General features: G+C 43.9%; 1 pseudogene; it reads right to left on the bottom strand.

Moving 5' to 3' along the window:
* Nucleotides 1–527: 527 nt before the first annotated feature.
* On the bottom strand, nt 528–3,082 carry LOC133258194 (adenylyl cyclase-associated protein 1-like; annotated as a pseudogene).
* Nucleotides 3,083–11,639: the final 8,557 nt, after the last annotated feature.

Genomic DNA, 11,639 nt, shown 5'->3' with positions numbered 1-11,639 from the left:
TCAGTTTGTAGGCACCAGGTTTTGTGGATATTTATAGAAACTTTGTTCATAATTGCCAAAGCTCGGAAACAATCAAGATGTCCTTTAATAGGTGAATGGGTAAATAAACTGTAGTACTTCCAGACCATGGAATATTATTCAGCACTAAAAAGAAATAATCTATCAAGTCAGGCAAAAACGTGGAGGAAACTTAAATGCACGTACATCATTATACATTGATCCAAACCCATAAAATGTATAACACCAGGAGTGAATAAAAAGGTAAGCTAAGGACTGTGGGTGATCATGACGTGTCAATGCAGGTTCATCTTTGGTTAAAAGAATATACTATTCTGGTGAGTGATGTTGATCAGGGGAGGCTATGCATGTGTAGGGTATATGAGAAATATCTGTATCTTCCTCTCAATTTTGTTATAAACTTAAACCTGTTTGAAAACAATAAAGCCTCAAAAAAGAAAACAAACAGTAAATGAAAGCCTACAGAAGGCTTAGAAAGTGACCACAGAATGGTGATATTATACATACCCTTTTTTTTTTTGGTATTAATTTTATTCTATTTTCTGTATAACTTTAAGTACATAAAGGTTTATTTCCACAGGCCTCAGGAAATGGGTAGAAATCACAGGACAATCTCTCTCCCACCAAAAAAAAAGTTGCATATTTTGGTAAAGTGTCTGTCCTAGAGGAAAAACTGAAAGTTGCATTAGCAAGGTTGTGCAAGACTTTTACACAAGACCTAAAACAGCCTGCAGTGGAGATTTTTAGTCCTTTGTTCAGGTGCCCAGACAGAAGCCAAAAGTTGTGAGTATGAGAGGGCCATGGAAGCAGTGAAGATGGAAGACGGGCACCTAGAATGGAAGGAGAAAGGGAGCCAGATTTCTGGGAATGGTGCAGTTTTCCTTTTTTTTCACTCTTTTAAAGTCATCTCTGTAGGAAGGTGCTGGGCAGGGGCCCAAGAGAGAAAGGGTCCGAGACTCCTTTAGCTGGCCTGGATGCAGGGCACCACCACAGCAGCCTCCACAGGACAACCTACGGCCAGGTTTGGCCAGGTGTGGGATGGAATGCAGAAGAAAAGGAATGCTCGTAGGAAATCATTTTGCTAGGAATGCTAGATGGCCAAGTTTCAGCCTTTGGTCCCGTGCAATCCTTGCCACACTTGTCAATAGTGATAATTAGTTTAAGTTAGAAGAACTAACTAGGATCAGCTTCTGTTACCTTCACACTCGTTGTTAGAAAAAGGTTAACTTGTGTGAACATTCTGACCTGTTAATTCCTGGGACTGCTATAGTCTTCCCAAAAGACTATTTGTTGGTCAAATAACCCCAAAGGCTGAAAGCTAAAACACACCTGTCCTGGCCTGCAGTTGCTTAAGAATGGATTGGTGGTGTGGTTGAGCTGATATGAAAGAGCTGCACCTTCCTGCGGAAGATCAACTGACCTGCTATCCCACCCCAAATCTCAGCCTGAGGTATATTTCAGTGAAGGCAGGTAGCTGTGCTTCTCAAAGCAGAGAAGCAGTTTAAGAGCAGAAAGGTAGAGGAAATCTAAAAAAGAACCGTCTTGATACAGATTTATCCCATGGTGTGAGGGAGAGGACAAGGAACCCCGTGGCACTTTGCTTATCCAGCAATTTCTGTCACTGTGGTGACCAACTTCTGCCCATTCCATAGGGTCTTAAACTGCTCAGCGACTGGGAACTCATTGAAGTCACTGCCTTCTGTAGGAATGACATTCATCTCAGAAGATTTGGCACTGACTATCTCACAATCCAGGGAGTTCTTGCTCAGGTAAACGTGGCAGCCATCTGTTTTGTTGATGGAAATGGTTGGCACTTTACCCATTACCTGAACTGTGACATCCTTACTATTGATTATCTCCACAATGCCCACCACGTCTCAAACACCAGACCAAGTTTCTTACAGTTATCTACAGTAATGGAGTTAATTTTGCCCTTGATCTGCAATGTCGAGTTCACACACTTGAATATGTAAGCCACCTGTTTCAGCTCTGTATCCTCTATCACCAGGTTGGAAACATTCTCCTGATTTTCCACTCTCCACTTCTTGCCCTCCAGTTCAAGTAGGGCTGGTTCCTTCTTTGTGACTGGTTTGGGGGATCTGGTTTAGATGCAGAGAAGGGTTTGGGGCCACTTCGTATCAGACCACTCTGAGCCTTCAAGGCAGGGTTCTTGTGAGTCTTCATGTCATCAGATACGTGTTTCAGGGCATGTGTGATGCTCTCCCCCTGATTAATCTGCGCAAACAGTGCTGAGCGTGAAGCAGAGTCATCTGAGCCTGAACTGGTGGGGACTGGCGGGGGGAGGTGGACCTGGTTGGGGGGAGGAGGAGGACCAGATCCAGCAGAGGGTCCAGATGGCAAGCCACTCAGTTCTTTTGCCACAGGCCCCGTTCTGCTCCAGGCCAGTCCAGTGGTATGGAACTCCTTAATGTAAGCCTGCAGCTCTGTCCATATACTCAAGTAAGCTTTGACCCAGTCCACATGCTTTTTATCCACATTTTTGTACTCCTTGAGGACTCGATTTGTATAAAACATGGCAGCATCATTCATTTCCTTCACATAGGGACCAGGCTTGGGAGCCATAGCCACCCAACCCAGGGCCTGGATACTTTCGCTGACAGCTGACAGGTGATTGAACAACTTGCTGCCTCGGTTCTTCTCCCGGAAGGTCACCACTTCTTGGATCTGCTCGGAGATGGGTGCCAACAAGTCAGAAAGCTTGTTGCCTGCTGGCTGCTGGCACTGAGAGGCTGTAACCAAGAGAGCTCGCTCTAACTTCAGACCTGTGTGGACCATCTCCGCATGTTTCTGCACATCTCCCCCACTCTCTTTACTGATCTTGAGGTACTCTGCCACAGGACCGGCCAGCAGTGAGTCAAATGCTTGCACATATGGAGTCGTTCCTTTTGCAGCACTGTCTCCACAGTGTGTGTCAGAGGCATGGGAGACTGCCTCCAGGCGGCCCACCACTCTCTCCAATCTTTCTACCAGATTTCGCATGTCAGCCATAATGTACCACCTCAGACTTCTGTCTCACCTCCGGACCGCGATTGGCCTCTCTCTACTTCCGGCAAGAACCGCCCAGCAACCTTCGCGCCTATACATACCCATTTTTTTAAAAGGAGTATCTTTTAAGCTAAATGGTAAGTCATTACTGTTTGCTTATCTTGAAAGGTGCTCTAATACAAGAGCTCTACAGTCTCACTTCCCCTCTCATGTACTGTATTCACATGTTCTTGGACAAATTATGGGCTGGGCGAAATCCTGCAGTACAAACATCTGCTAAACTGTTTAACTCGGTTATTCATCAGACTTATGTGATTGCAGAACCCTTCTGTCATGAAAAACATATCATCATGAGAACAACTTCTATGGAGCTTACAGTTATAGACAGCTCACTCCTCATCAAAAAACACTGAGCGCCCACTACGCAGCAGGCGCTCTGCCAGGAGATGGTAGGAAGAGTCAGGCCTCCTTTTTTTTTTTTTTTCACACTTAACACACCAGCAGGGGAGCCAGACACTACTCAAATAATCATCAAACACATTATTTAAAACTGCAATAAGTGCGATGAAAGAGAAATGCAGGAAACTTGAGAGAATAGCACTTAGACTAGGAGAGAGTCAGGGAAGATCTTTTTTGACAAAGTGGTATTTAAGCTGAAGTCTGAAAGATGGATAGGAGCCAACGAAGTATTGAGTGAGGAGAAGCGTACTGGGCAGGAAGGAAGAATGGGGTGTGTACGTAGGGGATATCAAAAATATTTATTAATTTATGGGGAAAGATCAAGGTCTCAGGTTTAGACATGATGACATTGAGATGCTGTGACAAAAATAAGAACTATGTGTTTGGTCTCTGCTCCCGGTTCTTGGCACAGAGCTTCTAAAATCTTCATAACTTCCTTTTTATTCACAGTCAGTCCTTCTGCCTCACTTGCATTTATGCTAATGCAGTGATGCTTGGAGGATAGGGGTGGCTGCCAGAGGAACTAACCTTGTGACCGAAGTGTTGGAACTTTGAGCTCCCCACCTGTCTCTGGGGAGGAGTGTGGGGCTGGAGATTGAGTTAATCATCAATGGCCAATTAATTAGTCAACCATGCCTATGTAATGAAGCCTTAATAAAAATTCCTAAACAACAGGGTTTAGAGAGCTTCTAAGTTGGTGAATACATGGAGGTGTTGGTGAGGCAGGAGGGAAGGGGGCAAGTTCAGTTCAGTTCAGTCACTCAGTCATGTCCAACTCTATGTGACCCCATGGACTACAGCACGCCAGGCTTCCCTGTCCCTCACCAACTCCCAGAGCTTGCTCAAACTCATGTCCATCGAGTCAGGGATGCCATCCAACCATCTCATCCTCTGTCGTCCCCTTCTCCTCCTGCCTTCAATCTTTCCCAGTGTCAGGGTCTTCTCCAAGGAGTCAGTTCTTCATATCAGGTGGTCAAATATTGGAGTTTCTTCAGCATCAGTCCTTCCAATGAATATTCAGGACTGATCTCCTTTAGAATGGACTGGTTGGATCTCCTTGCAGTCCAAGGGACTCTCAAGAGTCTTCTCCAACACCACAGTTCAGAAACATCAATTTTTCAGCACTCAGCTTTCTTTATAGTCCAACTCCCAGATCCATATATGACTACTGGAAAAACCATAGCTTTGATTAGATGGACCTTTATTGGCGAAGTACTGTCTCTACTTTTCAATATGCTGTTAGGCTTCCCTTGTAGCTCAGGTGGTAAAGAATCTGCCTGCAGTGCAGGAAACCGGGGTTCGATCCCTGGGTTGGGAAGATCCCCTGGAGAAGGAAATGGCAACCCCCTCCATTATCCTTGCCTGGAAAATCTCATGGACAGAGGAGCTTGGTGGGCTGCAGTCAATGGGGTTGCATGACTAAGTGACTAACACTTACTTACTTACTAGGTTTGTCATAGCTTTTCTTCTAAGGAGCAAGCATCTTTTAATTTCATGGCTGCAGTCACCATCTGCAGTAATTTTGGAGTTCAAGAAAAGAAAGTCTTTCACTGTTTCCATTGTCCCCCCATCTATTTGCCATGAAGTGATGGGGCCGGATGCCATGATCTTAGTTTTCTGAATGTTGAGTTTTAAGCCAACTTTTTCACTCTCCTCTTTCACTTTCATTAAGAGGCTCTTTGGTTCTTCTCCACTTTCTGCTATAAGAGTGGTGTCATCTGCATATCTGAGGTTATTGATATTTCTCCTGGCAATCTTGATTCCATCTTGTGCTTCATCCAGCCCGGCATTTTGCATGATGTACTCTGCATATAAGTTAAATAAGCAGGGTGACAATATTCAGCCTTGACGTACTCCTTTCCCGATCTGAAGCCAGTCTGTTGTTCCATGTCCATTTCTAACTGTTGCTTCTTGACCTGCATACAGATTTCTCAGGAGGCAGGTCAGGTGGTCTGGTATTTCCATCTCTTGAAGATTTTTCCACAGTTTGTTGTGATCCACACAGTCAAAGGAGTTGACATAGTCAATAAAGCAGAAGGAGATGTTTTTCTAGGCACAACCATTAAAAGAATGACAGCCTTTGAGGATATGACAGAAACTGGTTAGAACTAACTAGGTCCAAGACGGCAGAAGATTCGACTTCCAATAGACTTTGAACTCATTATACACTCATTGTTATATATTCAGTTCAGTTCAGTCGCTCAGTCGTGTCCGACTCTTTGCAACCCCATGAATAGTAGCACACCAGGCCTCCCTGTCCGTCACCAACTCCCAGAGTTCACTCAAACTCACGCCCATCGAGTCAGTGATGCCATCCAGCCATCTCATCCTCTGTCATCCCCTTCTGCTCCTGCCCCCAATCCTTCCCAGCATCAGAGTCTTTTCCAATGAGTCAACTCTTCACATGAGGTGGCCAAAGTACTGGAGTTTCAGCTTTAGCATCATTCCTTCCAAAGAAATCCCAGGGCTGGTCTCCTTTAGAAGGGACTGGTTGGATCTCCTTGCTATTAGCTTATGCTAAATGCTACCCGCCAGCACCATGGCAGTTCTTGACATTGACTGTGAAAGGCCAAAAAGTGGGTGGGGGCCAATTCCAGGATATCTCTGCCCCTGCCCCCAAAATAGTTTGAATAATCCTTGCACTTGTTGGCCTATGAAATTGCCCAGCCTATGAAACTAACCATCCCCACACTGTGGGGCCTTGTTTGCCACGCTGTGTGGAGTGTGTTTTTCCCAAGGCTGCTCTCACTTTCTGAGATGGACCGCCTATAGGTCCGCCTATAGGATGTGTATCTCTCTAAATAAATCCACTTCTTACCTACCACTTTGTCTCTCACTTTATACTTTCTGCACAGAGACATAAAGAACCTGAGCTTCAATAACTCATGTCGTTTCTGTGGGGAGATGGTGGGTTTGCATCCCACTGAGATGCAATGGAGTTCAAGTCTCATATGAGATACAGTTTTGTTAGGGAACCATTGACAGAAATTGTCTGCCTTGGCCAGGCACCATATAACAGCTTGCATGAGTTGTCTCACAAACGGAGGGAGAATTCGGGAGGGGCCGAAAGGAGAGAGGAGACATGAGTCCATAATATGTCCTGCCAACCTTCCAGAAACCCTCACGCTGGAATTCACCTTGGCTGACAGATGTTTGCGCCACCAGGAAGGACCCAAGTCCAACCACATACGGGCAACTAGCAAGATGATTGGCCAAAGACAACCAGGAAAACTGATGCCATTGCCATAAAACCTGAGGCTGTGAGCCACATGGCAGAGCAGTTCTCCTGGGTTCCCTTAACCTGCCCTTCTCCACCTGGGTACCCCTTTCCAATAAAGTCTTGGGCTTTGTCACGTCAGTACATGTGTCTCCTTGGACAATTCATTTCTGACTATTAGACAAGAGCCCACTCTCAGGTCCTAAAGGGGTCCCCTCTCTGGTAACAGTTTCACAGAGAGAGTGGCACACCCAGAAAGGGCATGGAAGCTGCACACTCACACCCCTCACTCCTCCCCTTGCCTTCTGCATCTCTTCCATTCGATTGTTCCTGAGTTGCATCCTTTACAATCAACCAGTAATAGTAAGTAAAATGTTCCCCTGAGTTCTGTGAGCCATTTTTTCTACCAAGTTATACACCTCAAAGAAGGTTCTGAGAACCCTGACTCTAGCTGATTGGTCAGAAGAACAACAGGGGGTAACCTGGGCCTGTGACTGGTGTCTGAATCGGGGACTGAACCCTTAAATTGTGGCATCTGATGCTAACTTCATGTAGAGTGTCAGAGTTGAAATGAATTGCAGGATACCCAGTTGATGTCTACAGATGAATCACGATGAATTGCAGGATACCTAGTTGATATCTACAGAGAACTGGAAAATTGGCGTGAGAAAAGAACTTAGACTTTTGGTGTCAGAATTGTGAGTCCAGAAATTCTTTTTCTCCTTTTAGATGCTCAGGAGATATCTAAGGGGAGATACTGTAGGTAACTGTAAATTAGCCTGAAGCTCAGAAAATAGATTTAGGCTAAAATAGTTAAATTATAATTTGCTAATATTTCAATGCAAAGATGGGCTCTATAAAGGACAGAAATGGTATGGACCTAACAGAAGCAGAAGATATTAAGAAGAGGTGGCAAGAATACACAGAAGAATTGCACAAAAAAGATCTTCATGACCCAGATAATCATGATGGTGTGATCACTCACCTAGAGCCAGACATCCTGAAATGTGAAGTCAAGTGGGCCTTAGAAAGCATCAATACGAACTAAGCTAGTGGAGATGATGGAATTCCAGTTGAGCTATTTCAAATCCTGAAAGATGATGCTGTGAAAGTGCTGCACTCAATATGCCAGCAAATTTGGAAAACTCAGCAGTGGGCACAGGACTGTAAAAGGTCAATTTTCATTCTAATCCCAAAGAAAGGCAACGCCAAAGAATGTTCAAACTACCTCACAATTGCACTCATCTCACACGCTAGTAAAAGAATGCTCAAAATTCTCCAAGCCAGGCTTCAACAATACGTGAACCGTGAACTTCCAGATGTTCAAGCTGGTTTTAGAAAAGGCAGAGGAACCAGAGAGCAAATTGCCAACATCCTCTGGATCATCGAAAAAGCAAGAGAGTTCCAGAAAAACATTTATTTCTGCTTTATTGACTATGTCAAAGCCTTTGACTGTGTGGATCACAATAAACTATGGACAATTCTGAAAAAGATGGGAATCCCAGACCACCTGATCTGCCTCTTGAGAAACCTGTATGCAGGTCAGGAAGCAACAGTTAGAACTGGACATGGAACAACAGACTGGTTCCAAATAGGAAAAGGAGTCCGTCAAGGCTGTATATTGTCACCCTGTTTATTTAACTTCTATGCAGAGTTCATCATGAGAAACGCTGGGCTGGAAGAAGCACAAGCTGGAATCAAAATTGCCGGGAGAAATATCAATAACTTCACATATGCAGATGACATCACCCTTACAGCAGAAAGTGAAGAGGAACTAAAAAGCCTCTTGATGAAAGTGAAAGTGGAGAGTGAAAAAGTTGGCTTAAAGCTCAACATTCAGAAAATTAAGATCATGGCATCTGGTCCCATCACTTCATGGGAAATAGATGGGGAAACAGTGGAAACAGTGTCAGACTTTATTTTTTTGGGCTCCAAAATCACTGCAGATGGTGATTGCAGCCATGAAATTAAAAGACGCTTACTCTTTGGAAGGAAAGTTATGACCAACCCAGATAGCATATTGAAAAGCAGAGACATTACTTTGCCAACAAAGGTCCGTCTAGTCAAGGCTATGGTTTTTCCAGTGGTCATGTATGGATGTGAGAGTTGGGCTGTGAAGAAGGCTGAGCGCCAAAGAATTGATGCTTTTGAACTGTGGTGTTGGAGAAGACTCTTGAGAGTCCCATGGACTGCAAGGAGATCCAACCAGTCCATTCTAAAGGAGATCAGTCCTGGGATTTCTTTGGAAGGTATGATGCTAAAGCTGAAACTCCATACTTTGGCCACCTCATGGGAAGAGTTGCCTCATTGGAAAAGACTCTGATGCTGGGAGGGGTTGGGGGCAGGAGGAGAAGGGGACGACAGAGGATGAGATGGCTGGATGGCATCACTGACTCGATGGACGTGAGTCTGAGTGAACTCCTGGTGTTGGTAATGGACAGGGAGGCCTGGTGTGCTGCAGTTCATGGGGTTGCAAAGAGTCAGACATGACTGAGGGACTGAACTGAACTGAAAATTTCAATAAAAATTTATTAAAATTATATTAATAGTAACTGAAAAAAATCACTGGTGGGTATTGAGAAATTAATTACCCACATTTTGTGTCTACTCTAACCAGGGGGGAAAATATCTGAGTGTGCCTTTAATTTAGTCTTATTTTCCTTAAAAAAACAAAGCTTATTCTAGTGATTAACATTCTTAAAGCCTCCAGGAGTCCCAGCTGGCAGCCATAGTAGCTGTTTCAAAGCCAAACAGGAGAAGTGTTTGTGTCTGCTTAAAAATGGAGCAATTAATGATGTGGGAAAAATATTTTTCCTTTATTTGCTTTTCAACATGATGGCTTTGCATGATAAAGGATAGAGGAGTGTTAAGACTGAATACGAATGCCGCAGGGGGAAAAATATGTGAGCTGATAGGTCTGTATTATATAAAGAATGCTCAGATGTTTAGCAGATATGCTGCAAAGACCAAGATGGCATCTTAAAGCATTAGAGAATTCTTGAATTAAAACTCCTGGAAAATGATAACATCCACGAGGAGCTTTGGACATCTCAACAATACTATTAATAATAAGAATTGGGAAACTAGGTTGTTGCAAGGTGATGTGCTGGAAAAATTTTCCTGGTAACAAAGCAATGGTGAGATTTTTTTTTTTCCTAGGTAGGGAACATGGGAATATGGGGTCTAGCAGGATTGAAGATAAGAAGTGCTTGACCCATATCCATTTTACTTTTTAAATTTATTAAAAAAATTTTTTTTTCACATCCTCTTTAAATACTTCCTATTCAATCTTGAGCTCTCAGCTAAACTTCAAGGAAACCTAACTTGATCACCAGCCATCCCCTTTCCCTCATTCAGATGAGGCCTCTGTCATAGGTGTTCAAAGAACCCAGTCGTTCTTTCACAGCAGGTGATACTATTGTAATCAAATCTTCCATTGTGGGGACTTCCTTGGTGGTCCAGTGGTTAAAAACCCACCTTGCAATGCAGGGGACTGCGGTCGGATCCCTGGTCTGAAAACTAAGGGCCCCGCACAGGCGCAACTAGAGAAGCCTCTGCACTGCGACTAGAGAAAATCCTGCACGCCGAAACAAAGAACCAGGGCAGCCAAAGTTGTAAAAATAGATAAATTTAAAAGAATTAATCATTCATTGTGTATAGGTGTAGAGATAGTCCACGGCTCAGGTGAGCCAGAAATATGACTTAATGTCTATTTCAAGATCCCATTCAACCATGGTGGTAGAAATACAGTTGCAGTCAACTTGGGGAGCCCCAAAGTTTCAGTAGTTCTGAAGGGCTAAAGGGCTATAGGGCTTCCTTGCTGGCTCAGCAATAAAGAATCTGCCTGCAATGCAGGAGCTGTGAGTATGATCATCGGGTTGGGAAGATCTCTTGGAGAAGGAAATGGCAACCCACTCCAGGATTCTTGGCTGGAGAGTCCCATGGACAGAGGAGCCTGATGGGCTTCAGTCCATGAGGTCACAAAGAGTTTGACACAACTGAGCACGTGCAAAGGCCTATAGTTGGAGAGAGGAGGGCGGGGAAAGGAAGTGCTGAGGGTGGTTATTTTGCCTTGAGTTTCATCTGTCCCTGAAGCTCTCTGCTAAGATACCCAGAGTCCTACCTGGTTCCGTTTCCTTAGGCCCCTCGGTGTTGAACAACAGCCATCAGAGAGAGCCTTGGAAATGTGGTGTCCAGGGGCAATGAACACAGCCTGACCTTTTCAAACAGAGAAAGCAAGGAGAGGCAAGGAAATCACTAGAGAGAGAAAACATTGGTAAATATTTTAAAAACAGTAGTTCAAACATATATTTACTCTTTGGGAATGTGTAGTGAAAGTTATGTGGGAGATATAATTTGCCAGTCCTTACTGGCTCTGTAAGTCTAGTGTGGGAGCTTAAATTTCTTAAAAAAAAAAAAAAGTCAAGAAGTCAAGGGAAACAAATTTAAAAATATTATCCCAAAGGTGGAAGCAGACCAAGTGTCCACTGGGGAATAAATAAAATATTTACACATACAATAAGGTATTGTTTGGCCTTCCGAAGGAAGGAAATTCTATCACACGATACAATATGGATGGACCCTGAGGACATTATGATCAGTCAAATGTCACTCATAAAAACACTTACTGTACCATTTCACTTACAGTGTTTGAATTTGAGTGTAGTAAAATTCATAGAAACAGACAGCAGAGTGGTGGTTTCCAGGGGTTGGGGGAGAAAGGAGTGGGAAGTTGTTTAATGGGTATGGATTTGCAGTTCTGCAAGATAAAAAGCCTCTTGATGAAAGTGACAGTGGAGAGTCAAAAAGTTGGCATAAAGCTCAACATTCAGAAAACGAAGATCATGGCATCTGGTCCCATCATTTCATGGGAAATAGATGGGGAAACAGTGTCAGACTTTATTTTGGGGCTCCAAAATCACTGCAGATGGTGACTGCA

The sequence above is a fragment of the Bos javanicus genome, chromosome 12, assembly GCF_032452875.1.
Source record: "Bos javanicus breed banteng chromosome 12, ARS-OSU_banteng_1.0, whole genome shotgun sequence".
NCBI classification, from domain to species: domain Eukaryota; kingdom Metazoa; phylum Chordata; class Mammalia; order Artiodactyla; family Bovidae; genus Bos; species Bos javanicus.
This window is presented reverse-complemented; position numbering and strand designations above follow the sequence as displayed.